Raw genomic sequence first — 26,301 nt, 5'->3', positions numbered from 1 at the left:
AAAAAAAAAAGGCATTTTCATATAGTTCAACCTAGTTTTTTGGATTCCCATAATGTGTATTATATATGAACATCAACTCCATAAACTGTGCAGAGAAATCTGTGTGCATGGGGGGAGGGGACTGTGAGGAGGATTGGACCACCTGCCGGGACACCTCCCAGATGGAGCCTAGGGCTGTGTCCGAGAGGCTGCTGGTCCTGGAACCCCTGGCTGTTGAGGTCACTACATCTTGAACCATCTTAGTCTCTCTCTGGGATCCTCTTTTTCCTTTAACCTTCTATTTGTGTGGCTGGTTTCTCTGGGCCCTGTGCCCAACGATTGGCATTTCATTATTGCTTTTGCATGCAGTGCCTCCAGCCCTGTTTTGTGATAAGGGCTTGAAAAATCAGTTAACAAATGAAATACGTCTTTACCTGGGAAAATTTTGCATGGCCTGCTGGGTTAGCAAACTCTTGACACAGACCCCAGCAGCTGACCCCCTTCTGGTGCTGGCCAGTGAATAGTCCTCCTTTACTTACCAACCCATGAAAAGGGAGCTCATACCACTTGTATATTATTGCAATAAAAATTGTAAATGGAAAAAAAAAGTCTCTTTGTTAAAAATATTAAAAATCTACAAGTGAGACCATAGAGTTGCTGCCAGTCGGTTGGGAGAGCAGTTTGGGTGGGTTTTGAATCATGACAAATGGGCCATCGAACCAAAGTCCAGCGGAGCCATGGCAGCCAGAGGACTGCAGGGCAAGATTCGGCCCTGGAGTGTGCATTCAGGCACAACCAGCCCAGCAGATTGGTGACTTGTTCCCACCTTGCCCTGGCCCAAACATTTTCAAGTCACAGGACTTGTAAGTCCAGTCCAATAAGAGATGCTAATGAGTGCAGGTTTCCTTTAGAATTGTTTTTTATTTCCCTAAATAATTTTCACTTCTTTTTAAGTGAAAATGGAGAAATTGAGAGGGGGAAAACAATCCCAAATTTCTATCTTATAACTTTCAGTTTTTAAGTGTGCATTCTTACTAACTGAAAGCGTTATACATTCACTCGACAATCCAGAGTGGTCACAGGTTTGATTTCTGTAAAAAACAGGTAGTTCAGAAAGAATATAAAATGTTGCTGACCACAGCTTCTGTTAGAGTAAGGAGAGAAGGTTATCCAACAGGGGAGGTGATGCTTCTAAGAAGAAAATAGACTATATTTGTAGATTCAGTCATTAGTTTGGTTTTTCAAAACAGGTGGGTATTATTCCATGCTAATGACTATGTTAGCTTTGGCTAGGTCGTGATTTCAGCCTTTTGGGAAAATGCTTACAAGTTTAGATCTTAGAGTGCTTTCTGAGCAATTGCTGGATTTCATCAGTTTTCTTATTAAGAGTATACTTCTTTATAGGCAGGTTCTCAGAAAGGTAAACACACTGGATAATCTGATAAAATCTATTTATAATAAAGATTACATTGAAAGGTGAGTCTTAAGGCCTGCTTGACAGTTCAAGGTAATGTGAGTATTTGGTGCTGGGCAGGGGAGGTACGTTTGAGAGGATCCAGCCAGGTAGCCCTGAGGAAGATGGCCTTGTCTGGGGGGTTTGGGGAAGAGGCAACTGGGCTTTTCTGCTTTTGGTTTGTTTTTAAAACAAGACTTTGCAGGAGCAGTCCTTTCCAGGAGATGCTGGCCATTCAAGGCCGCATGCTGACCCAAAGCCAGGATAAAGATAAAGTTTCCCCCAAGCTTCTGAGCCCAGTGGCTCAGTGAACCTCACTCAGTGGCCCTCATACGCAGAGCCCACCTCAGCCCCATATATTTGTCCTGACATCTGCCTTCCCCCCCACCCCCCACCCCACCATCTGGACTTCTGCCCTGCAGGTGTAACAGACTTCTCTACCTTTAGGGATCTGATTTCCAGACTCACACACTCCTGGGATGGCCCCATGGTGAGCGAGTCCGCATAGACGCCTAACCTTCCTTTGCAGATCAGCAGGACTAGGTGGTTAATCATTCACAACATCTTTTATTAAAGTAAACATGAGCCATGAATTTGCATTATTTTTAAGATAAGCAGCTTTGCCTGCAGGCCTCTCAGGCCCAGCTTCCAGGCCCCTGGAGGTCCCACCCTCCAGTCTGTGCCCCTTTGCCAGGGGATGACTCAGGAAACCCTTGTGTGTATTGCCTTCAGCCAGGGTTCTCAACCCTACAACCACCTGGGGAACTATCACAGACACTGAGGCCCAGGACCCACTTCCCAGGTTCTGGTTCCCTGGGTTTGGACTGGGGCATGCTGTGCATGTTAAGCCTCTTCAGGCATGTCCGACTCTTTGCAACCCCATGGACTGTAGTCCACCAGGCTCCTCTGTCCATGAGATTCTCCAGGCAAGAACACTTGAGTGAGTTGCCATGCCCTCCTCCACGGGATCTTCCCACCTCAGGGATCGAACCCGTGTCTCCTGTGTCTCCCGCTTTGCAGGTGGATTAAGGCTTGTGCTGCCCGTGGAAGATGGAGTCAGGAAGCTCCCCGGTTTCTTTCAGAGCTGGGAGTGGTGGCCTGGAGCTCCCATCTCTCTGGGACTTGGGGCTCAGTTTGTGCTGTGTGTTATACTCAGCACCTCCTGTGGGACCGCTGCGTTCACTGCTCCCCCACGAGGAGACAGGCCGTCCTCGAGGGCACACAGCTGGAGGAATGGCAAGGGTGGGCCCAGGGCACGTGCAGTGTGACCACAGAGACCCCCATCTCGAGAGGATGTCCCACATAAGACTAGAACTAGCAGCCCAGCTGGAAGACGAAGGTGGGGCCACCAGCATGTTGGCTGAAAACTCTGAAAGGCAAACAGCTCCAGCTGCAGAACTTGGGCCCCTCTTCTGGGGCACCTAGGGCTGAAGAGGGACCCAAATATACAAGGAGAGAAAGGTGGAGGGTGGGAGGCATCCATAGTCCCCCCCTCCCCAAAAATAACAGCCTGGTTGACCTCAGGTCCAATCCAAGGTGTCTGCTCGCTGGAGAACTGCCTCCCATCCCTGCCTGGAGAGGTGCTCTTCTGCAGTCTTCCTCATCCAGGAGCAGCTGCATCTGATCCCCTTCAGATCACATCCCTGGACCATTGTACTTGTGTAAGCCCTTGTGTTATTAGCATCTTACCATCTCAGACCTTTGTTAATTGATCAAAGGGTTAAAGTATAAAAACTATGCAGCTTTAAGGAAAATGTCGATCTTAATGCGTTTCTTTAATCTATAACAATGACTGGTTTTAGTCAGGGAGCTTCAAATGCAGCTATTGTGGAGTCCCTGCCCTTGTATCAGTGGTTAAGTGTCCCGGCCCATTGAAATAGCTTTAGAAAGTGCAAAGGCTACGCTAGCACGTCTTTGTCTCCTCATCTTTTAACTGTAAAGAAAAAAATGTCCTTGTATCAAGCCTCAGCATTTATGTGAAAAATGAAATCGGGTTCAGCGTGTGCATAGATTTTTCAGAGAGATTAAAGTGGGCATCACGCAATTTTTCTCTACAAAAGGCCGCCTTTGATGTGCTTTCTGTCTATTCACGCAGAAGTGTCAGCCTTTGTTTCTGAGCCGCAAAAGAGCGTCCGCTTGTCACCAGCGCATCCTCATACCTTTGTGTGGGGGCCTTGTTCCAGGTGGGTCTCGTAATTCAGAGATAATGTCACGAGAGCGTGTACACTGTGACCAGACGGCAGGCTGCCTCGGCAAGATAAATGCCAAGGCAAAGCCCAGAGCGCTTATCAAAAATGATCAGGAAACAAAACTAAAACATTTATTTCTGAGCGTCTGATTGTAATCCCGGGCTCTCGGCATTTCATCAGCCACATAACAGAAAGTTGCTGCTTGGCGCCGGCTTTGTTCTGAGCCTGGGTTCCAGTTGATTCTGCCTTTGAGGTTTTACTGCAGCAGAAACCTGTGAAGTGGTTGCATAACGGGGCCTGGGGGCTGAAGCACATGCTCGCAGCCCAGGTCAGGCCAGGACTGAGGGAGTAAAGTGGAGATGATGGGAGCTGGGCAGTTCCTATAAAGCATCTTCTGGGCACTCACCCTGGGGATAAGGGTCCTAGGGTTGGTGCCTATTCTACTCCAAGGGGATCTCAAGCACAGAGGGAATCCGGGGCACCTGGCTGAGCCTCCGGGCTCTCGGCAGAGAGGAATCTACACTCTTAACCCCTGAGCTCGCCCGCATCTTCAACTTCCTAGCTGCGTCATTGCCAGCTGCTAAAAATACTCTCACAAAGGACCCTGAGTTTGTCTTATCAACTAAAACTACGCCTGTCTTTCTAAGTTTGTTCAGACCATCTTCATCTCTGAAAAAAAAAAGGCAGGGTTTTTCTCCTTAAATGAAAATGAAATCCAACAGAATTTTTTTTTCTTGACTTGGCTTTTTGTTCTTTTTGATGGCAAATCGGTGTTTTAGGAGAATCGAACATTTTATTAATGCTACCTCCAAATGCAAAATACATATATATCTTATTTTAAAATGGCCTCCCAAACAGCGAAGACTGCATCCCTAGGACAGCATTATTTAAACGATGGTTTGATCTCTATGCCCCTTGGTTTCCCTTATATTTCCTCCACTTCAATCTTTCTCTGCACATTCAGTCCATGAGGCCAGCCTGGACATCTAACTGTGGGATACCAAGCATTCTCAGGAGGGGAAGAGAGGGCCCCATCGGGGACCCCATGTCAACCCCTGAAGGGGGTAAGTGGAGGAGGAGGAGGGAAGGTGTCTACTTTCTACCGCAGTCCTGCCGTGACCCACCGCCGCCCACTGAGGCCTCTGTGAGCATCTCTGCATTGAGCCGGAGGGGATGTCTAAGTCACCATCAAATTCTGCCCACACTCAGCTCCTCAGAACCACCTCCCACCCAAGCCCTTCCCCAGTTTAGAGATTCTTGACCCTTCACAAGCCCTACTCTTATTTCCTTCTCTTCATTTTCTATCATGAAAGCGGTGGTCCTATGAGACATACCAAAAACAAAAGAAAAGAAAGAAACAGCCTCTGGTGTAAATTCATGCCAATATATTTGAAAGTGCTCCTGCAAAAGAAAATTGGAATGTGAATTCTCAGTTAAAATGAGACTTCATTCTCCGGCCACTCAATTACGTTCTGCTTTTGTTTGTTTTTCATTTGCGTGTGAGCCTTAACCCACATGAAAATGAAGGCAAGGCTATGCTGTTCTGTCCCAAAGAAGCATTTGGCCACTCAGTGAAAAAGAGCCAGGATCCCATGTATAAATTATTCAGAAATTTGGTAAATAAATGGGCAAACTTCTCGCTGGGGCTATCGCTATTGCATTATTCAGTCCAATAAAGAGAATTTAATTTAATGGGTTTTCAGCAACATTGTTCAGTGAGCAACAAAAGGCGTAGTGTCCTTTATGAATAACTGATTTTCCCGGGGCGTTCTGAAGAAAGTGAGTCCTCGTTAACCCTAGAATGGCTAGCTCATGTCATTGAAGCTCGACCACCTGGCTGGGAGGTTGCCCGTCAGCTGCCAAGGAAGGGCCGGCCGGGAGGACCAGGTGCTCTGCCCGCTCCGTCTGATTGTTACAGGGGAATAAACAGCGTGATTGCACAGTGTGGCCGGGGGCGAGGGTCCAAGACTGCTGCCAGCCAGGGAGCCTGCTTTCTTCCCGGCTCGGCAACCAGGGCCCCAAGAGCGCCTTTATTGAGAGCAGGTAACGCTGACAAAGCTGCGATGCTGTCTGCTGTAATTAGGACGGGGAAAAAAAAGATCAGACCATTGAGAACGAGGCAGCAGTGAGCCTCAAGTACCTGTCTCTGCATCGTAGGGAGCCTCAGGCTTTCAACGCAGGCTGGCAAGTTTCAGCATCGATGTGTGGGAGAAATTCTAGAAAGAAACCTTCATCCTGAGTGACCCCTGCTTCTTGTCTCACGTTTGGCTTGATGATGCTGCCTGTTTGCAAGCCTCACACCCAGCCGTCACCACACGAGAAGTTTTACTGAGGCCTGAATTCCATGGCAACCCCAAATTCCTGCCTCGTTGATCATCCTTCATAAACTGCTGGCCATTTCTCTTTATCTTCCTTCATAACGCTCCACAAGTATCAGTGTTTAACCACCTGAAGTCGTCTTCACTCTGTGCTGTCGTTTATTCTCAGTCATTTCTCTAAAGCACTGCTCCCCTGTGCGGAGGTATAAAAGAAAATTAGCCTTATTGGACTTCAAAAAATTTAATTAAGAAATAGGCATTACGACCTTTCTAAGGGGTTTTGAATGTGAAACGGTTCATTAAGTTCATGTTAATAGAAAAGTAAAGAGCGCTTCCCCCAAATGGCAGGGAGAAAAAAAAAAAAAAAATCGCTCTCTTAACACATTGATTTATTTCATTCACTAAAGCACAGGAACCATGAAATGGTTCATCCCCGGCAGCACATTAAATATGTGCAGAAGTCAAATTACAGCCTGACAGTGCCTTGTACTTTGTACTCGTGGCATGCACATTTCAATAGGCTGGGAGGAAAAAAGCAAACTCTGGAAAGATCCTTTTATGAAATTAAATTACCTGTGTTGTATGGCTCTGTGCGGCTGTTGATTCAGAGGGATTTTAACTGTTGCCTGTAGCTTTTCTGTGGGTTAATCCCCCGCCCAGGTCAGTCTCCATCATTAGAAAATAGAAGAAAAATGTTTCCAGTCAGGCATCTAGGCTGTCCAGGGGCATCTAATCATACAGAGTCATCAGGACTGCCTAGAAGGACAGCTGTCAGCTCTTCAGTGTTTTCTGTGTTTCATAATCCAGGGGAAGTCAGGCCTCTGAGTTATGAATCAGGAGAGGGGCTTGAACCACATCAGGTCACGTGTCCTGGCCTCAGTTGCCACATCTGTGAAAAAGAATGGTCAGTGCAATGGTCGTACAAGCTACCATTGCGGGTCTGCAGTGGATGCTAGCTTCGTAAAAGTAATCCCGTTTCTCCTGCCCACTCATGGGGTGTTTTCTGATGGAAAATGACTCCGTATCATACCTTTCTTCTCAAAGGATGTATTCTCCAGGCCTCACTTTACATAAGTACCCTGCAGGGACAAAGGAAACAGGTATGGATCCAGTTGTTGGAAAATAGCCTTTGTTTAGCAAACATTTCATCAGACCTATTATATTTAACACATGAACTAATGGATGGGTTCTGTTATATACCCATTTCACAGGGAGGACAGGAACTTGCCGTGGTCTGGCACACAACATCAGATCTCGGAGCCCCCCACCCTCGCCCCATCAGTCAGCCCTTACCTGGGGGTCTGGTACCTGCAGGGCCCTGCCCAGCTCCAGCTGATGCACAGGCTCTGAGGCCGCGGGCTCCTGGCAAGATGGAGGAGGGGCAGAGCCGTCAAGACGGAACTCTGCCCCCTGCCCTCCCAGTACTTGAGCTCAGCATCTCCTCCCCTAGGACCCAATGGCCCTGACGAGGCCAGGGCTTTCTTCCTTCTATTTAGATGGTGGTTCTGCCTCCAGTTTTATGGCAGCAAAGTCCACAATGTCATCCTGTTGTCGCCTTGCAGAGCTATCCCTGTGTCTGCCTCCCTGCCCACGCTGTTGTTTCCGTACCTCTTTGCCGGGCTTGACCCTGGCTGCCCAGCAGGGACATGTGCCTCATCGTTCTTTGATTGCTGCAGCATCTGTGTCTACCTCATCCCTCAGCCACCAGGCTGTTCTTCCATCCTGTTTGGAACTGTTTTGGAAGAAGGAATAAACGACACCTTCTAGCAAGGAAAATGTGGATCTTATTCAGTCGTTTGGCTTAGCAGGAGGAGTATCTACAAATACACTGACATCTTCTGGGAAAACTCACGTAAATCCTGCCTGTAAAGGCCTTGAATTGAGAGGGCCGAACGGGAAGGCACCACGGGGTTCCAGTGGTTCTGTGGTTCTTTGTAGGGGTCTGTTTGAAGGGCTCTGAGAGCGGTATGTGCTAGAGGCCACCACGGTCCCTAGTGATCGAGTGGCCTGTGGCCTGAAACTGAAGCGGTGGCCACGGATGGGGCCGTGGCCAGGCCAGCTGAGAGGGAGCGTCGAAGGCTGTGGGCTTCCCAAAGTGCTCAGATTCTGAATCAGATTGGACCACAGGGAACTGCCACTTTTGTGGGTCAGAAGCCAGCAGTTTTGCATGATTCAACCCAATGCATTACTCACCCCGTTTTCAGCAGCTACAACATTTCTGGGATCGTTCAATGGAATTTGGAGCAAGGAATCTCCAAAAACGTTCACTGATCCTGTCCAGTCTCAGTCTCGGTCAAGCTAGAACAGTCTTGGAAAGGGAATGGAACACAGCTTCGCTTGGTCCCCACACTGGGTCCCCCATTCCCTAATGGAGAGAACAGGGTCCTCGCATTTCCCCACCTGAATTCCAGGATCATCTCCCACAAGCCCATCACTGGCCCAACTCCTTGGCTGAGAACCATGCCCACCCCTCACCTCCCTGCCCTCCCCATCCCTGCTCTGAGTTGGGGGGCATCCTTGGCCCTGCCCCAGTGACCTTTACAGTCAGAAGACAGCCCTGATTCCCTCTCCTCTCAGATATCATTTAGTGAGCTTGCACTTGACTGCAGAGTATTCTTCACCCTCATTTTTGGCTCCTCGTCAGCTGCATCTGTGTGTATTTTATGCTGTGGGAGCCACTGTGAGCCCCTCTTTCCCCTCCACAGCTCAGGGATGACAGAATCTGATAAATTGACAGTCATTCCGACGCCTCTCCATCGTGGAATTAAGTTTCCTATCTCTGCTTGTTTCCTCTCTCCCTCCCGCTGCCTCCCCTGGCCGTGCCCTCACCCGGGGCTGAGCTGAGAACTGGGCAAGTCCACCAGCAGAGAGAGCATCTCACAGGTGTGCGGCAGCTGGCATAGGCAGGCAAGGTGCTGGGCAGGGCCACCTGCATGGACGGGGCCTCGGTGTCTGCTGCTCCTGGTATCAAGTGAGCCCCTTACACCTGGAGTGTTGGGGCACTTTGGATCCTGGGACCAGTAGGTGGAGACTCCCCAGGGGAGCCACCTCCCTGAGACATCCTGTTGGTTTCAGAGCGTCAGAGTGGAACACCTAAGGATACCTTGTGTAGTTGTTCCTAAGTTCACCTTGTTTTTTTCTTAATTTTTAAAATTGAAGTATAGTTGATTTACAGTGTTTCAAGTGTACAGTAAAGTGATTCAGTTACACATACATGTTTTTCAGATTCTTTTCCATTGTAGGTTATTATAAAATATTTAATACATTCAATAGGACAGACACACACTACTATGTATACCGACAACTTCCCGTGCTATACAGCAGGTCCTTGTTGTTTATGTTTTATAGACAGTCCTGTGTGTCTGTCCTGAGTTCACTCTGAGTGCCTCTCTCTAGAGGGAATTTAGATACAGTTCTCTTGACTCAAAGGGATGAAAGGTGCTGATGCTTCGCTTGAAAATGAGCGTGTCCCAGCGGGGAGAGGTCCTTCCCTTCCCTTGTCTTCACTTCTGAGCATTTGGCAAGAAGCATCCCTTTGTTCCAGCGTTGGGGCATCCTCCACTTGCCCTCTACAGTTTCAGGGTGCCCCTGGAGCAGAGCCTGCAGAGCTTAGAGGGGCAGAGAGCATCTGTGCTCATGTCAAAGATGCTCTTACCCTTCCCCATCTACTCTGGCTTTGAACCTGCTGCTTTCAGAGCCCAGGTGCCTTAGCTGTCAGTCTCAACACAGCAGCTTCCCCAAAAGCATCACTAAGAGCGGCTGCAGATGCTTCTCCCCCTCAAAGCCCTGGGAAAGGCCAGTGTGCGGGGAAGGGGTGCATGTGTGTGTGTGGTGCAGGGGGAGTGGCTAATCGTGTTGTTATAATTTGCTTTACCTTTTGCTTTTCTTGTGATTATGTACACCTTACTCTTCATTGCCTGATGTGCCAAATGCCTAAGGCTCAGTTCTTCAGGGCTTTCCTTGGACACCAAGTCACAGCCATCCCATGTGTCCCTACTCCTCAGATTCCTCCTCACTTCCTCCCACTGCGGATGCTCCACGGCTATGTCTCAGATGCTATGGTTAAAACCGAGGGCTTAGGATGGTGCAAAAATGTCATCAAAATCTTTATCTACTTTTCTCTTCGGCTTTTCTTCACTACATGAAATACACATTACAGAATATTGTATTTCTTGTTTGATCTACATTCTGTTCTGTTCTGGAAAGCGTGAGAATTCCATCACTGGGAACTGCATTTCTAAGCCATCTTAGCCCTTATCGGTGGTGCTCTGAAGCCAAGGTTCCCAGCCCGAGGGGGCATGGCAACCCACTCCAGTATTCTTACCTGGAGAATCCTATTGGACAGAGGAGCCTGGCGGACTACAGTCCATGGGGGGCGCAAAGAGTCAGACATGACTGAGCGACTCTATGAATGTGGTCTGCGTTCTCAAGAAAACATCCCAGGCTGGGAAACCTGACAGGCGACTTCGGTGGTCCTTTAAGTGTGTGATTCCAGCCAGACTGAAGTAAGGACACATTAATGATTAGATTAATTAGGAGAGCTTTCTTTAAAGGAGCTTAGTGGGCTGATGCATGAGTATTCACAATTGTTAGACCGCATCAGAGAAATACTTCCATCTTGTGATATAAGTTAAACTGTTGGTGGTCCGGTTTTTCAGAAATGGACTCCATTTTTAAATTGCATCTGTGTTTATTCCTTAGCTTATTCCTGATTTCTCACAGTTGAGCGGCCCCTGGAGGTGCATGGCCCAGCCTCTCCAAACACCACAGCCCAGGCTAAGTTTAGATCCCTCTCCTAGTCTCTTCCACCGTTCCCCAAATATTTTCTGGGAGGAATGCTGTGCTCCCCCCAACCGCCCACCATTTCTGGGCAGATTATTACATTGAACTATGAAATTACCAATGTTCACCTAATACGTAACTTACTAGAGACTCAGTTTCTTCAGCTTTAAAATGAAAATCACAATACTTTTTATTCCTTTGGAGAAGGAACTGGCAACCCACTCCAGTATCCTTGCCTGGAAAATCTCACGGACAGAGGAGCCTGGTGGGCTGCAGTTCATGGGATCGCAAAGAGTCGGGCACGACTGAGCAACTAACACTTTCTTCCTAGAATTTTCCAAGAATTATTCTAATAATCTTTGCTCATGGTTGGCACATAATAGGATTAATAATCATGTTTGCTTATGGACATATGGGCAGATGGATGGATGGCTAAAAATGTTTGCGTTTGTGGCATGAACTGAAAATGGCTAATGGATTGTCCCTAAATTTGGATAGTCTTTCTTAAAATTTTAATGTGGGCGGGCTCCATCTAAGAGATGTGGGGGGCACAGTAACCAGCCAGATGTGGGCCCCAGGGAGCTGGATCCTGCCCTGATGCAGAGGCCAACAGAGAATAGCTGTTTCTCACATGGGTAGTTCTGAGACGGGCAATTTCAGGACTTTATGCATTTAACAATAATGATGAATCTCCCTGGCCAAAAAAGGAGGCCAGCTAGTTTTAAAACAACAAAAGCCAGGGACAAAGATGTTTGGGGGGAGATCAGAATTTGTTCTTTCAAAATAATTTTTAGTAAAACATAATTACTTGTCTCCCTATATGCATACAACATGCAGAATCTGTGTTCCTGGCATTGAATTAGTCAACTGGTTTCCCTTAAGTAATTAACTTTACATAACTGTTTTCAAAAGATTCGCTGTGGCCTTTATTTTGGTCTTATTATTTTATTTTTAGTTTTTAACTGAAGTATAATTGATTAACAATATTGTGTTAGTTTCAGGTGTACAGCAAAGCAATTTGGTTATACTATATATATATATATGTTTGTGTATATCTATATTTTTTCTTTTCCATTGTCGTCTATTATAGGATATTGAATACAGTTCTTTGTGCTTATACAGTAAAAGATGTGCTGTGTTTGTGTGTGTATATAAACCATATACACAATGGAATATTACTCAGCCATGAAAAAGAATGAAATAACGTCATTTGTAGCAGCATGGATGGACCTAGAGATTGTCACACTAAGTGAAGTATGTCAGCCAGAGGAAGACAAATATTATATGATCTCACTTATATGTGGGATCTAAAAAATAGTACAGTTCAGTCACTCAGTCATGTCTGACTCTTTGCGACCCCATGGACTGCAGCACTCCAGGCTTCCCTGTTGATCACCAACCCCCAGATCTTGCTCAAACTCATGTCCATCGAGTCAGTGATGCCATTCAACCATCTCATCCTCTGTTGTCCCCTTCTCCTCCTGTCTTCAATCTTTCCCAGCATCAGGGTCTTTTCCAATGAGTCAATCCTTTGCATCAGTACAAAAAAACAGTACAAATGAACTTATTTATAAAGCAAAAACAGACTCACAGACATAGAAAACAAAAACATAGTTACCAAAGGGGAAGAGGAGTGGAGTTAGGAGGATGGGGTTGATGACTGCACACTGGATACTGGAGGGGTTCCTACTCCAGGAGATCTTCCCAACCCAGGATCAAACCTGCTTCTCTTGTGTCCCCTGCATTGGCGGGAGGGTTCTTTACCACTCTCCCACCTGGGAAGCCCATGAATGCATGCCACTATATATAAAATTGTCAACAACAGGATTTACTGTGGTCTTTATTTTTTAGTTCTTTCCAGTCAAGGTAATTGGATGGCTTTGCTAAATGACTAAAAAGTCCAGGTAGATGCCTTTTAATTTTTTCTTCCAAAAGCTCAAGAGTAAAGCTTATTAGGTGGCATCGCTCACCTTTAATAAGATGAGCATTGTCACAAAGCCCAGGGGACCACCGCAGGGTCACTTCCCACCTTCCCCTAGTTTTGGTCCCACTTGACCACCTGGCTTGTGACACCAGGCAGCTAATTAACTCTGTCACCACTGGAGAGCCCAGGCAATCCCTCAGCAACAGGTTCAAGAGGACATTTGCTATAGGGCTGTCTCTATAGAAGATGACCCAGGCATTACCTTCTGTCGTGAAAATTATCAGAAACCTCAGTTTATGAAGTAAAGAACATACTTGATCTGGTTAAGGATCAACTGTAGGGGAGACCGAACTTCCCTTCATTGAAATGACTATTCCCCAGTTTCCCAGGTTGTCTAGTGGTTAAGGCTCTACCTGCCAATGCAGGGGACCTGGGTTCGATCCCTGGTCTGGGAAGATTGCACATGCCGTGGAGCAGCTAAGCTCGTGCACCAGAACGTCTGAAGCCTGCCCGCCTAGAGCCCTTGTTCCACAGTGAGAGAGTAGCACCCACTCACTGCAACTAGAGAAAGCCTGCATGCAGCAATGAAGACCCAGAGCAACCAATAAATAAATCAATCTTTTAAAAAATAATAATAATAATAACTATTCTCTTAGTTCCTGGTCCTCCTGTTTGTGTTTTTAATGAAGAAAAACATGTCCCCTAGAATTTTCCCTCGCCTGTTAGAGGAAGCGATTCAGGCCCAGGACAAGGGGAGACCCACTGCCTCCGCCCTCATCAGGACCAGGACTCTGCGCCAGTTGCCTGAGTTCCAGCAGGCAGTAAGTGGATCGGCCCACAGGCCCTGAAGCCTGTCCTGCCTGGAACTCCTGGCTCTGAGACAGTGGGCTCCACACACCCCAGTCCTGCTTTGCTGGACATCCTGGTAGATTCCACTCGTGAATGTTGCAGGAGCTGAGTGGCCTCGTGGGCAGGTACTCTGCCCACCCCGACTCCATGCACATGGCATGTACTCCTGCAGGTCACCATGAGGCCCCCTCTTCCAGATGAGGGACTGAGATTCCAGGAGGCAGGCTACTTCCTAGGCGACGAGGCCACACTCAGCGGAGCTGCATCCCAGGCAGGGCTGACCTTGACCGCGCTGGCCACCAGGATGCGGAACACCAGGCTGGCATTTCTCATCTCTCTCTCCCTCAGAGTCATTGCACAGAGGCTTTTACCCTCTGCAGTGTTTTTTTGAGTGACACCAAGTGGGCACATAATTAAAAATAAGGATTTTCCAAGAAGCTTTATGACCCTTGGAAAACAGCAGTTGAAGAAGAGCCATCCATTCTCATTGCCGTTCAGTGTTTTTTTGTTTTTTAATATTTATGTATTTGGTTGTGCCAGTCAATCTCAGCATGCAGGATCTTTAGTTGCGTCAGGAGACCTCCTGGTTGCAGGATGTGAGATCTAGTTCCCTGACCTGGGATCAAACCTGGGGCCACCTGCACTGGGAGCACGGGGTCTTGGCCCCTGGACCACCAGGGAAGTCCCTGCTCAGTGTTTCAATTGTGAAGCACCCAGTGGTCAGCTGTGCTGTGTCCAGCACCCTGACCTCATCATCCCTGCCCGACAGTGCTCAGCCATCCTCTCCACAAAAATGTCCACTCCAAATAGTTAATAAAACTTTAGAGTGTTCTATTGTTCAAAATGTGAACAGAAATAAGCACAGTATGATCAATCTGGCTTAAACAGGCTCACTTAAATTTCCCAACCTCTGACACTTAAATGAGAGGATAAATTCATATAGTTTATCACTCTGTATCCTGGCTTCCTAAATCAGTCGTACAGATAATAATTCAGCTAGGAGTCTCCTCTTATGCCAGATTAGCTGTAATACTTGCCAGTTTATTTTGTGCCATTCTTGGTTCTGGAGACAGAGAGAAGGCTCTGATTTGTCTCTTCTCACCTTCCTGTCAGCAGCAAACAACAGTATTTGTGAGTTGACTTAGCATGAGCATTGCAAACTCTTGACTAATATTCATACTAAACTGAAACAATGTAAGAGAGAAGCAGAGACCAACACTGGGAATCAGACTGGCCTGGACTTGAGTTCGAGCCATGCTCACTTCTAGCTGGATGGATACAGAAGAAGCATGTCTGCTCTCTGCCTTACCATCTGTGGCTGGAAGTTTCCAGAAGGTCCAGTGGGCTCATGGCTGCAAAAAGGGCAGTGCTATACCAATGCTGGGTAGGCTGTTCTTGTTATGTAAAGATTGTATCTTTTCTTCTGAGAGAGCTGTTATCCCAACAGAACTCAAGCTAATGATGATGTAACCTCACCATGATGTGTTTCAGAATCCCCCCAGAATACTGGAACACTCAGTGTGATGGTCAGGTATTGTTGAAGCCAAGACTTAAAAGAGAGTTGAGTAGCAAGGAAGTGCTTTTCTTATAGCTGACGGAAGAATAATGGATACAGAGGAGGCACTCAGTAAATATCAGGTGGATGGACAGACAGATGGGTGGGTGGATGGATAGATGGGTGGATGTATGGGGGGTTGTATGGGTGCATGGGTGGATGAGTGGGTGGATGGATGGATGGATGGATGATGCATGAATGGATGGGTTGGTGAGTGGAAGGCATGATAATTGGAAGAAATAAGAAATTGAAGGAAGACAGACCCAGACTCTCTGCTCTGCATGACTGCCTCACAGGGGTTCTGTTGGCCTCCTGGTCCAGGGACCTGAGATACAATCTGCTTCACCTCTGAATTCTGAGGGACAGCTCCTTCTCTCTTTAAATAAAGTATAAAATGGCTCCAAAGGACATTTTCCTCATCTGGGCCATGTCTAATGCCATTAATATAAAACTGCTGGCTTAATGGAGTTGCTTTTGATCTATCAAGAAAAAGACACACCTAATTCAATTTTGTTATTTTTCCAAGAGTAAGTGTCTTAATTTGCAAGAGAATGATTTGATTATAATTTTAAGTGATACTGCAGTTTTATTTTTAGTCACGAAGATGATATTGAGTGACTCTATGAGGCTCAAATGTGGAAAGTCCCAGAGAATTGTGTGAGTTGGGAATTTTATCTTTAACGGCGTTCTGGGGTTGTTTCTGCATGTAACGTGTCGAATGTATTTTAGTCAGAATGAACAGACTCCCTGACAGGGAGTTTTGTGCGTAAAAGTATGAAAGCCGACAGTTTTCGTTTAAAGTATAAAGTGGAATAATCCTAGTATGTAAAACCACATGACATCAAGATGTAAATACCCATCATTTTTCATCTGCACATCTTTTTAAAGCACGTGTTATTGTTGAGAGATCTGTCTTATTCTGATGTTTGTTCCCACCGGGACAGTCTTGTTTCTTTATTTCCTCCTGCATTACTCTTCAAAAATGGGAAGTTTCTAGGTACTCAAAGGGATCTACTTACATGTAGTGTAGATGTTGACTCTGTTGTCCTTCAGGTCTCTATAAAAACATCACTGAATAGATCGAACCAGGCCTTCTGTTAGCTGTGGCTACTCCAGTCCTTTCCCTTCAGGGGAGAATTCTGATGTGAAGAGGCAGGGCCATGGCTGGAGCTGGGGCCCTAAGTCAGGCTGCTAGGGTTGGGATCCAGACGCTGGGATTAGGGTTGAGGTCCTGGCATTTACCATCTCAGGGTCTGGAGCCAGACACTCCCCTCCCTCTGCCAGGTTGCTCCTGTGTGTAAAGAGAGAAACAGTACAGACCATACGTAGAGTCGTGAGGGTGAGTGAGATAGATACAGCTTCTGAAAGGCCTCGCACAGTGCCCGATTCCACAAAGCACTCGATCGTTTCCGCGGTCTCACTGTCTACACAGAGCCTGTTTTGGGGGAACTCACGCTTTCCTTGTGGGGAAATGCCTTTTCCTCCTTTTGTTGGAGGACGCGGTCCACTTCCAGACAAATTGCTTGTAACAGAACTGTGTGTAGGTATTTTTTGTTTATCTGCACAGCCTAGAACTAAGATGAGCAGAGGGCATAGAACCGCATGTCGAGTCCCTGTGAAACCAGAGTCATTCTAGCAGGCCCTGGGAATTCTGTGATCAACCTTGAAAGCAAAACATATCCATTTCCCACTACATTGACTCCATATGCTTCTTGATCATCACTTTGTTTTTAACCTGACGCTGATCCTAATTCTGCTGCTACTGCTGCTAAGTCGCTTCAGTCGTGTCCGACTCTGTGCGACGCCATAGACAGCAGCCCACCAGGCTCCCCTGTCCCTGCCATTTCCTTCTCCAATGCAGGAAAGTGAAAAGTGAAAGTGAAGTCGCTCAGTCGTGTCCTACTCTGAGCGATCCCACGGACTGCAGCCTACCAGGCTCCTCCATCCATGGGATTTTCGAGGCAAGAGTAACTGGAGTGGGGTGCCATTGCCTTCTCCAGATCCTAATTCTGAGACAGGTGTAAAAAGAGTAAAGGAGATGCTTTTTGCCCACCAGTTGCTCAAAATCCCTTTCCTGGTCACAGCGCAAAAGACGCTGGAGTTCTCTGGGCTTCTCTGGCCTCTCTGGTTAGCACGGGACCCAGATCTACTGACAGGCCCAGCCGTACCCACAGATGAATCAGGTCTTCAGAGGGCTGTCTGTACCCAGCCTGCCTGGACCCATCGCAGGACAGCTCAACCCTCATGCCCACTCAGTGTGGCCTCTGTGAGCCGTTGGCATCATGCACTGTCTCTAATTGCTGGAACTCAGTCGCTTAAACATTGTGAGGCAAACACAGTTTTGCTGCCTCTGATCACTCACGGAGGAGCTTTGTGTTAGCAGAATTCCCCCAAATTTCCAGTTAGGTTTCGATCACTGGGGCGGTATTTTTTTCACTGACTGATTAGTCTGTGGCTGTCTCAAGTTTCAAGCGCAGGTCAGCAGCCGTGGTCATCAGGTGTGCTCTGAATGACACCCTATCTTACCCCCTAGAACCGGGTCTGGATGGGCCCTGGGGGCCATTTAGTCCCCCTCATAGGGGCAGCTGTCCTAGTCTCCAGGTCACTTGCATCTGGTAAACCCCTAACTTTTCTTGGAGTTTCTTCTTGTCATTTGATAATTTGGTGTTAAGATGAGTATCTTTCTGGAAAACTCAGATGCCATTAAGCTATAATTATTTTATAAAAATTATAGAAATACTATTTTTTGTTTGCAGATACAGTCTTTATTTATCATTTTGAAATACAGCTCAAAGTTTTTAAACATCGTAAAAAGGAGTATTTCCCCCAAAATTGTTTTCAGAAATGGAGGGGAAAAGTCAAGAAAATCTGTACAGAGTTTGGTGCAAATACTTAGGACAAATCCTTTTAATTAAAAAAAATATATTTATTTATTTGTGACTGCTCTGGCTCTTCATTGCTCTTTCCATTGCAGGCTTCCTCTGGTTGTGGCAAGCAAGGGCTGCTCTCTAGTTGCGGTGTGCTGGCTTCTCACTTCATTGGCTTCTGTTACTGTGGAGCGTGTCTTGTTGTACAGGCACTCGGGCTTCAGTAGTTGCCGCTCCTGGGCTCCAGAGCACAGGCTCAGTAGCTGTGGCCCACGAGCTTAGTTGTTCCATGGAATGTGGGATCTTCCCCGACCAGGGATCGAACCCGTGTCCCCTACATTGGCAGCCATATTCTTAACCACTGGACCACAAGGAAGCGCTAGGACTGGAAAATTTAATTCTTTCTAAGCCCATCCTGACTTCATCTGGGCCCAATGGGTTGGTGAGGAGCAACAGTTGAGAATATTTCAGGAAACTTATAATCAGAACTTCTGCAAAGAAGACTTTTTTGTCCTTTTTGATTTTGTTCTTTTATCTATCATGTATCATCACAAATCTATTTTATTTTTAGAAGCAACCTGGATAAAAAACCAATCCATAAGTCACATGAATTGCTTTCTTCTCCAAAGCGAGAGTGGTTGGGGACTAAGTATTGGAGGGTTCAGTTCAAATCACGTTGCACTAAAACCTGTCACGTATGTTATTTAATAATAATTTGCCTCTTACAGTCAGCATTTAAAATCCAGGTGCACTGCTATTTAATGGTCGACCCTTTTTTATTCCTTGCCACAAAGAGAATTCAAGACCTTTAGAGACAGTTCCACATTTCTGTGTTTCGTTCAGTTGTAACTTCGTCGATGTTAAACGCCAACAAATTGTCAGCAGTGGTCGTTTCTATAACTGACATTGAGAGCATACTTGTCAGCTCTCTGGAATGAATGAAAATCTGAAAGAGAGACAGTGCTGGTGACCTTGACTCCCTTCCTCCCAGAAACCGAGTTACTGGCAGACTATGGTCCACATTGATCCATCACTTCTTGGATTGTTGCATCAGCAAAGTAGCCAGTGGGGTCTCAGCTCACTCACTGGATGTTGTAGCCTCTAGATATGATTTTCTCATCACTTAGGTTTTTACTGATGTGAGGCTCGGAGGGACAGTGTTACGAGGCCCTTTCTTGCCTGGTGATTTACAGAAGGTGAGACGAGGGAGCTGGGGAGGATGGAAATGGAAAGCCCGTGATTGAGGGTGTGCTCCTCACACATCAATCCCTGTGAAGAGCCGACGTGAACATTTCCAATCAAACTGTAGATCAGTCCTCAAACCCTCGGAGCACCTCGGACCCTGAGAGTGAGACTTTCTACTGATGAGAACAGACCTTCTCCTAAAGTCTATAATTTAATAGCCTGAAAAAGAAATCTGTTTTTCCCCCATTTCTATTTACTCTGGTCATTTCCTGTGAATTATTCTCAAACTTGGTTACATGGGTCTTTTCTCCTTTCTTAGCAGTGGTGCACTGGTTCCTCCTCTCCAGGAGTGTACCATTACAGTCTGAAAACTAATCTAATATCTTATATAGTGTTTAATTTCCTTTTCCCAAACATCTATCTCTTTGGTTACATTGTTCAGTGAAGTTGTCCTCTTTATCCGTTTCCAGGCGGTGACATTTACTTTGAATGATTCATTTATTTGGAGTCTTAAACAGTCCTAGAATTTAAATTTGCATTATATTTGAAAGACAAACAAAATCTTTGTAAAAGTGATGCATGGCTTTAGGCTGTTACGAGCATCTGCTCCTGTCTTGATTTATTATGGAATTACATCCATTTATTACGGATTATCAAATGCCAGCCCAGCCCACCTATGGAGCATCCCTCTGGCCCCAGCGGCAGGTACCAACCAGAGAAGAGGTTAAGGAAGCGGACCTGAGACATGAACGGAGGCCCCGCCCTCTAGAAACACATGGTCCAGGGCTTGTCCTGCCCTCTGGCTTCTGCTCTCCCCCTAAAGTGGAGAGGGGGTTGTTCCCAGTGTGCATCCCTTCCAGGTCTCCTCCAGGACCATGTCTCAGCTGGAAACTCAGAGCTGTTCTTCATCTCCCCCCAGAGCTCTGCTGAGTGACAACAGCCGCCTCCTCCCCAGCGCTGCTCCCCTGAGCCCACGCAGGCCCCCCAGGCTCCCTTCGCTTCTCCATCCTCTGCATCAGCTTCTGCAATGCCCTCCAGGCCACCTAAGGCATGACCCTGGGGCCTGACCAGAGCGTGTGCCCCCATGTCCCCCAGGCATCCTGCCATCCGCAGTCCACTTTCCTGCCCTCCACCTCTGCTCTCTGGAGGCCCGCATCTCCTCCCACTTTCTGACCAGTTTCCCTTCCTTGGGGCCCTTCCACACAGGCCCCTCCTGCCCCCCAACCATGATCTCAGGAGTACAGTGTAGACCTGGCTGTTTTCTGTTTCAGAACCCCCAGTGTAGACCTGGCTGTTTTCTGTTTCAGAACCCCCAGCAGTGGTTCTCCCAGGGGCTGGAGAGACCTTGGGCTCCTCCCACCACCACAGGCCCAAAGATAGCCCCTCTTCCCGCTGGGTCCCTGTGACCTGAATAAGCAAAAAGAGCCTGAATAAGCAAAAAGAATGAAGTCATTGTTATATTTAAGGAATTTATAAAGTCATCAGGGCTTCCCTGGTGACTCAGTGGTAAAGAATCCTCCTGCAAGGAAGGAGACCCGGATTCAATTCTCTGGGCCAGGAATATCCCCTGGAGAAGGAAATGGCAACCCACTCCAGTATTCTTGCCTGGGAAATCCCATGGACAGAGAAGACTGGTGGGCTACAGTCCATGAGGCACAAGAGTTCAGCACAACTTAGCAACTAAACCACCACCATCATAAAGTCATCAAAGTCTGCAGCTTAAACCTGTGTATTCAAATTTCCATTGTAGGTTGACTTTTTATACCCATATATGTTTAAGTCTCATTTAGAGAATAAATAAATCCCAACCTTGCACAAGATCATGAACTTAACCCCATGTGTTTCAGAATTTATGATATTAGCTGAAAGTAGTAAAGTTAGAAGACCAGGGTTCTAGTTCCAATTGCACCCCTGAGTAACTGTGACCCAAGAAAACTCCCCTGAACTCTGAGCATCTGTTTCCCTATTAGTAACATGGAAACCACAGGACTCGTCCTAGCTCAGGCGGGTCCAGCATAGAGGAGACTGTTGCCTAAAGCTGGATGCAGAGCACCCCACCGCCTTAGATTATCCACCATGTTCTTTCTGGAAGACAAGGCCTTACGCCCACATTGGGGATGAGGAGGGACAGGGAATCCACATTCGTGGTGCTTCTCTTGTGCGCTGGAACCCTGGTCAGTGCTTCCTCCTAGGATTCTGTCTGATCTTCCCACAGCCCCAAGAGCTGACATCACCATCCCCACCGGGCACAGAAGGCAGCCTAGGTTGGGGCCCAGACCGAGGGGAAGAGGGATGGCTGGAATTCAAATGCAGGCCAGTCTTCCTGAGAAGAGCAAGCTCCTTTCTGATTGTCATGCTGCTTCTGTCACTGCTAAACATCAAATAGTAATCAGAGTAAACCTGGAGGTTCGGATTTGAATTCTGAAGCTCTTGCAACCCAGCAGAGTTTATCTTGAGGGTTTCAGAAAGTTCTCTTCGAGGTTTTGTTTGTTATTGTTGTTGTTATGAACCATTTTTAAAGTCTCGATTAAATTTGTTACAGTACTGCTTCTGTTCTGTGTTTTAGTTTTTTGGCCCCTAGGCATGCGGGACCCTAGCTCCCAGACCAGGGATCGGACCCATGTCTCCCTGCATTCTAAGTTGAAGTGTTAACCGCTGGACTGCCAGGGAAGTCCCTCTTGGAGTTTTTTGAGAAAATGTAACCAGTGAAGACATATGTAACCAGTAAACACCCAAGTTTACTCTGATTACTTCTTTATGCAGGTGAAGGAATACTGAGTAGACAGAGTAGTAGGTCAACTAAATGACTCAAAACTAGGCAGAAACCAAGATGAGTTGCTAGTTAGTAATTGAATGTTCTTTGAATTGGGTACTCAAGGGGAAATTTTTTCTTTAAAAACTGCTTTGCCATGTGTGGTATTTAATGAGATAGTAATTCAGGACAGAATGTCAGTGTCACGTCAGTGGACTTATTGAGAGCCAGAGGGCAACAGCTGGCATTGAAACAGGTATTGGCTGTGTGACCAGGTGTCTCTGTAGCCACCTGCTTCCTCTGGTCAAAGGTTACTGATCACCCACTGCCTGGAATTACTTCAGCCTTCAGTTCATATCTTAACATGGCTTACACTCTTTGATGTCTAAATTATAAATGCCTTTTTGAATAGAAAGCAGCCAGCATTGAAGTCCTAAGGATGTTAGGTATGAAAATGTCTCAAGACACTGCTCTTAGTTGGTGGCCCTGGCTAGTACTTCTTAACAAATTCAGCAAAGATTCCACAGCTACATTTTCTAAAGCTACTTAAAAAATTAAAAAAGAAGATTCTTGACACATGTGAGCTCCTTCAGTTCAGTTCAGTTCAGTCGCTCAGTCGTGTCCGACTCTTTGTGACCCCATGAACCGCAGCATACCAGGCCTCCCTGTCCATCACCAACTCCTGGAGTTCACCCAAACTCAGTCCATTGAGTTGGTGGTGCCATCCAACCATCTCATCCTCTGTCATCCCCTTCTCCTCCTGCCCCCAATCCCTCCCAGCATCAGAGTCTTTTCCAATGAGTCAGCTCTTGGCATCAGGTAGCCAAAGTTTTGGAGTTTTAGCTTCAACATCAGTCCTTCCAATGAACACCCAGGACCCATCTCCTTTAGGATGGACTGGTTGGATCTCCTTGCAGTCCAAGGGACTCTCAAGTCTTCTCCACACCACAATTCAAAAGCATCAATTCTTTGGCACTCAGCCTTCTTCACAGTCCAACTCTCACATCCATACCTGACCACTGGAAAAACCATAGCTTTGACTAGATGGACCTTTGTTGGCAAAGTAATGTCTCTGCTTTTTAATATGCTGTCTAGGTTGGTCATAACTTTCCTTCCAAGGAGTAAACATCTTTTAATTTCATGGCTCCACTCACCATCTGCAGTGATTCTGGAGCCCCTATTTCCACTGTTTCTCCATCTATTTGCCATGAAGTGATGGGACCAGATGCCATGATCTTCGTTTTCTTAATGTTGAGTTTTAAGCCAACTTTTTCACTCTCCTCTTTCACTTTCATGGAGAGGCTCTTTAGTTCTTCTTCTCTTTTTGCCATAAGGGTGGTATCATCTGCATATCTGAGGTTATTGATATTTCTCCCAGCAATCTTGATTCCAGCCTGTGCTTCTTCCAGCCCAGCGTTTCTCATGATGTACTCTGCATAGAAGTTAAATAAGCAGGGTGACAATATACAGCCTTGATGTACTCCTTTTCCTATTTGGAACCAGTCTGTTGTTCCATGTCCAGTTTTAACTGTTGCTTCCTGACCTGCATACAGGTTTCTCAGGAGGCAAGTCAGGTGGTCTGGTATTCCGCTGTTTCTAAACGGTGCCAGGGTTGGGGTGGTGTCTGTCTTCTCTTTGTCATGGTGTGTACATGTCCTGGCTTGGGCCTGAAGTGAAAATGTACTTGACGATCTTCTGGTCTCACCACATCCCTGGTAGGTGTTTGTCTGAATGACGGCACCCGGTTCAGCGCAGTGTAGCCCAGCCTGGTGTGGGGAGTGTCTACTCTCGTGATAGCAGAGAACCTTCTAAGAAGCAAACCTTCCTGCTCCAGGGCCCCGTGCTGGATGCACCTTTGCGCCCCATCTACTAGAGTGCCTCTGTTGAGGCCTTTGGCATCCCTAGTGGCTCAGATGTGAAGAATCTGCCTGCAGTACAGGAGACCCAGGTTCCATCCCTGGGTCAGGAAGATCCCCTGGAGAAGGGAGTGGTTACCCACTCTGGTATTCTTGCCTGGAGAATCCTATGGACAGAAGAGCCTAGTGGGTCACAGTCCGTGGAGTCACAAAGAGTCGGATATGACTGAGTGACTGTGTTCTATTTATATTATATTTACATTTACTCCATTGTGTTTACTGTACCCAAGAACCTCAAAGCTGGATTATTTTGCTCTGGGAGTCCAGTGTTGGATGGAGGTGCTCTTAGGAGCCCAGATCACTCAGCCTTGACAGAGACAAGCTCATGACAGCGGGAGAGCATCACTCACTCAGGACAAGGCTGCCGGCCACCCGGCGGGTAACCATAGCGGGTGGCATATGCGGCAGCCCTCTGCAGTGACCGGTAAGCTCGCTCAGCATCCGGGCCGCCCCTCTAGGCATGTGGCCTCCACCGTGTCTCTAGCACGGCGTGTCCTCACATCCAAGCCCCGTGTGCAGGGGGTCCGGACGCAGCCCGGGCCTCAGGACCCAGCAGGATGGGCTTGCAGAGGCCGAAAGCAGGGAAGGGGCGCCGACGGGGCCCAGGCTCAGGTGGTCGTCAGCCGCAAGTGGAGCTCAGCCCTTTGAGTCATTTGTCACGCCTCGCTCGGCCCCTGCTGGGCCCGCACGTGCCAGCTCAGTGTCACAGTGCCTGTCCGCCAGCCGGCCGCCCAGGCCCAGCATCCTGCTGTTCGCGGCCCAGCGGCTCAGAGGGCCGCGCTCGGTAACAGCCGAGCGCTGTGCGGAAGACGCATGTTCATAATGAGACGTGAACAGCATTAGTGGGTCCCCCAGGCCACAGGGCCCGCACCGCAACGCTTGGCAGCCTGTCCAGGAAGGCGAGTCACCCGGAGTTCAGCCGGAGTGCAGACTCACGCGGCCCAGGCCTCAGGCTGCTGCGACGACCGTCCCTGCAAACCGTCATCCGTCATTGTCTTGAAACTCCTGTTCCTTTTGAAAAGTTGCCCAGAGCCAGCCTGAAGGGCGATTCTGGAATGGGCCAGCCCAGGAGAGATTTCCCTGGTGATGGTCCTGTCCCCTGCGTCTGCACAGTCCAGGCTGTGTGTGCTTGAAACACGGCACGTGGGACGCAAGAACCCTTTTTCTTATTTATTCATTTTTTATTTATTTAAACTTCAGTGCAGCTAGGCACTGAGAGTCCATGGTTCTGTGTTGCACAGCCAGCCCCAAAAAGCCTCTGGGCTCCTTGTGGGCTGAAAACCTTTCCCTGAATGTAATTAAAGGAGTAGCAGGACCCCTTGCAGGAAAACTCGTGAGCATCCTTTGCCAGAAGAGAGTAGAAAAAAACTCTTCCTCTTTCAAAACACATGCCTACTGAACAGCTATTTGGAAGGGTATAATTTTCCCCCAACTTGCATTATTAAAAGAGCCCATTTTGAAAAGATAGTTTTAAAATTCAGTGAGAAATGCTAGAATTACTCTGGCCTTTCTGGAGCTGCAGATAATAAACGGGTGGTAACCCACATTCCCCATGTTCCTGCAGAATTAGCACGGTTTTCAAAATGACTGAACCACGTCCCTTAACTTCTGCGTTGATCACGGGGAAGCAGGGGGAAGAGCAAGCATGCCGAGTCCCCCGAGTGCTAACTCATAGAGTCCTCCGTGCGTCGCCTCCATCCGCTGCCGAATTGTCTTGACGTTATCCTGTTATTGGATGGCGTGATTCACCTTCCGAGGAAACAGAAGCCACACACAAAAGGGAAGATTTGCTTTCTGCCCCATGAAAGGCTGCCGCACGCGGGGGTCCTATTGAGACAGCTGGAAAGTTGCTTCAACGTGTTACGCTTGTAAGTTTTATTGGTGACTGGCTTTTGATTACGCATTTGAATGCGTGTGTTCCAGGGCTCCAGTTTTAATTAAAAGCCAATAGTCTTTTTTTTTTTAATATTGTGTTGTGTGCTCCCTGTCTCCCAGTTATTAGTTCTTTCTAATAACTAGTATTATTTAGTTATTTAGAACTAATAACTAATAACTTTCTAATGCTCATGGCCTATTTTAGCCTGAGACTCTGGAGCCCTTCAGAGCAGACCTTTCTAACCTTCCCTCTTCCCAATGGTCTTACTGAAATTTTCAAGTGTGTATCACCGGTTCTCACTTGGAGTATTGGAGTATCAATTCACGTTATCAGTAGGCTAAGAAAAACATCTCATCCAGGGAGCTTAGAAAGGGCGATCCCGCGTTGTCCCACAGTCATGGATGGGAAGGGATGTGGCCGTCATCCACATCTCTCTTTTTGTTTGTTCCTATCAAGTTGATGGCCTTTTGCTCTGATTCTGTGACTATCAGTTTACATATTTTTTCAGCGATACTGGTTTGGGTGCAGTTGAAGTCTAAGAAACGCAGGCCTCTGAAATTGGAATGTTCTCATGAATTATGACTCCTATTTTAATTCTCCGATAGGATGCTTATGCACTTGCAAGGTACCCATTCCCCATCCGAGTGTAAAAGGTG

At 47.2% G+C, this 26,301-nt stretch overlaps 1 protein-coding gene across 5 annotated transcripts in view; it reads left to right on the top strand.

The window, feature by feature from the left end:
* RALGAPA2 (Ral GTPase activating protein catalytic subunit alpha 2) overlaps positions 1-26,301 on the top strand; it is a 290,293-nt gene that overhangs the window by 242,120 nt on the left and 21,872 nt on the right. The window lies entirely within an intron of this gene.

The sequence above is a fragment of the Bos indicus genome, chromosome 13 (genome assembly GCF_029378745.1).
Source record: "Bos indicus isolate NIAB-ARS_2022 breed Sahiwal x Tharparkar chromosome 13, NIAB-ARS_B.indTharparkar_mat_pri_1.0, whole genome shotgun sequence".
NCBI lineage: Eukaryota > Metazoa > Chordata > Mammalia > Artiodactyla > Bovidae > Bos > Bos indicus.
The sequence above is the reverse complement of the archived record's forward strand: the minus strand, read 5'-3'. Positions and strand labels throughout refer to the sequence as shown.